Here is a 2,976-nt window from a genome sequence, read left to right as displayed (position 1 = left end):
ATCATTTTTATGAATCACGAAATCTGAAGAATAGAAGATACTTAAAATATATCTAATGTGCTATCTACCTTTATAATTCACCACAGTGAATGTAATCATTATGTACTGCAAACATGTACTAATAAAAATAAAAATTTAAAAAAATAAAATTGCGTATTTGGCCTTATTTTCTATACTACGCAGACCCACCTCTAGAGAGCATTTGGGTGTACTATGTGTGCATGAGTGGCACCGTCAAGTTAATATTCCTTCAGAGTGGAAATCTGGTTTACAGTGAGGACAGCAGCTCAACAAAAACACGGAACCTAAAGCATAAACTAACAGCAGAACAAGCCTGAGCTCTGCAGTAGAGGCTGACACTGAGGTGCCCATTTATGGGAACTGGATTGTGTGTATGGAGAGTGGGCCTGCTCTTATGAAGCTCATCCCAGGAGGATGAAGGTAAGATAGTCACACAGCTCAACCATGTGGTCCCTTGTACTTGTTAAAGTTTTTCCTACATAACTGCTTCTTTAAACTTACTGCGGTAAAAAGGATAGATGTTGGCACCCAGTGTGCAGAAAAACCAGGAAGTTAGCCTGGCTGGTGCTCTCAGCAATGACAAGCAACACAGCCAGCCCCAAATCTTCATTTCCAACAGGGAACCTCATCCTTACTCTCTAAGTGGCTGAGACAGCGATGGCATGCAGGGCTTCCTAGCAGTGCCCATGATGCTGATGAGGTAGACTGTGGGTCTTTTAGATCTGTTCTCTATGTGGCCAAAACTGTGAAATGCTATATTTCTCTCTAATGCTGCAGTACTTCTCTTAAAATAGAGGAGCATCCTTCAAGACCTCTTTTCCTCTTAGAGCCTGCAATTAAAACCTCAGAGGTTGGCAGAAACAACAAAAAGGGAAATTTAAATCAGGTAAGTTGTTTGATCCCAGGCTTACCATAATAGGATTAAAAAGTTTCCAAGCTCTGTAAATGCTGTTAAATGCTGCAGTAATTAACTGTAACTTGAAAAATAGCACCATTATTGTTCTATAAGAAAAGGATAGGTTAAAACGACAGCTTAAAGCTGATGGATCATGAAAACTTTATGTGTCGTTTTGAACACAGTGACATTAGTCTAGGAGGTATTGGAGGTAAACTAACTTACAATTAAAAGTGTTGCATTTTTCTTTTAAAAACCTCAACTATGATTTATTTTAAGGTATGTTCAACTTTTAGGTGAAACTTTTCATTTTCCTTTAAGTAGAATCTTGCCGCCCAATTCTTCACTTTTGCTAAAGAACACAATTTTTTAAATTTATAATGCATCTATCTATCCATATCAAAATAATTATCACTGTTTACCCGTTCAGCGACATAGTCTCAAAATTGCGGCACCAAGTAGCCATAATACCAAGTATGGTGACTGGCAATTACTTGCTTACTCTTGGATTGTCTTTATTTCATGAACCACAGCACCTGAAGTGCTCCACAGTTCCCAGAATGTGTTTGTTCAGTGATGCTTTGTAAGCGGGGGGCATACTGTCACCATTTGCACCCACCGTTATGTCCTCCCAGCATAGCCTTCATGTTTTAGAGTCTGCCACTCATCTTTGATTCCTACAATATGGGCTGATTTTACTCTGTGTAGTTATTTTTACCTATCTAATGCCATAGTATTCCTAATCTTTCCCATCTAAATTAGAAAGACCATACTTACTTTATTTTTAATTTTTATCACCATGTTTAAGAGTAAGTCTTAGAGAAATGAGAGGTATCTTAAAAAGATACACCATGAAATATTTTAAAAAGAGTACACCGATCTGAAATCCAACCTGGCTGTATCACTTTCTCGAGGGGTGACTAAGACAGGGTTAAGGATGGACAGGGTGGGGCACCCACTGGCACCATGTGCTTTGCAGTCCTCAATACAACAACCCTATGCGCTCTTTTTTATCTTCACACTTTGGGGATCTTTTCTTTCCTTTGAATTTTCTTTTAAAAATTAACAAGCAATGTAATAAAAATTTAAAGCTCAAGCATTTAAATAATTTGCCCAGAGTCACATCACTATAATTTAAAAACAACCCTAAGCCTAAAGTTCAATAAATATTAGCTCTCTTCTCTAGGGAAAGCACCAAGAATGGTAACTTGTATCATCAAAGGAATAAGTGATTTTTTAAGTGGAAGTTGAACAATTTATATTGTTTATACTAAAAGGATTTTAATTACCATTTTAAAAGCATTAATATTTTAATTACCTGTGGGAGGCACAATAACTCCAGGCCTCCAGTGCTATTTCAAGTGAATCTTTTTCTAAATCCTGTGAATCTGCCACATCATGACTCCATGCCACATATCCCTTAATGGTCACCTGAGTGCCTCTGACCTATAAAATTCTCTTGGTGCATCACGCTGACTTCCTCCTCCCCTACCTCTGATGAGCTAGGTTCCTAGTTCTTACCCCGCCTATTTCCCATAAGTCTCCTGCTATGCCCCGGAGGTGGGACTTCCTGTCATAGCCCGGTTGCCTAGTTACTAGTGCCTTTTACCCGCCGATGTCATGTCCCTATGCCTCCACTATATATCCCCAGAGTTTCCTTTGAATAAACAAGACTTGATCAGAATCCTGTCTTGTTTCAATTTCTCACGTCTCCTGTCCTTTGTCCCCTCTTCAATTCCCCACTCCTCTCCCAGGTGACCTTCGTTGACTGACCCACTGGCTCGGGACAAGTGGTGCCCAACGTGGGGGGCACCTGGTATGGAGGATTCAGCGATGGAACTGTCCGAGAGAGCCGGCAAGAGAGAAAGTAAAAGAAGCCCGCGCCACAGTTGCCTGCTGTGACATTTGAACCTCAGTAAGCGGACGGCACCCCCTTTCCCTTTCCCTTCAGCAATGGGACGGGCATTAAGTGAACATGAGATATTTGTAGAAAGTTTGAGTAAAGCATTAAAGGCACGAGGAGTAAAGGTTAAAATTAAGGATTTGTGTCAATATTTTGA

The sequence above is a fragment of the Octodon degus genome, unplaced genomic scaffold (assembly GCF_000260255.1).
Source record: "Octodon degus isolate 3935 unplaced genomic scaffold, OctDeg1.0 scaffold00174, whole genome shotgun sequence".
In the NCBI taxonomy this organism is placed as follows: domain Eukaryota; kingdom Metazoa; phylum Chordata; class Mammalia; order Rodentia; family Octodontidae; genus Octodon; species Octodon degus.
The sequence above is the reverse complement of the archived record's forward strand: the minus strand, read 5'-3'. Positions refer to the sequence as shown.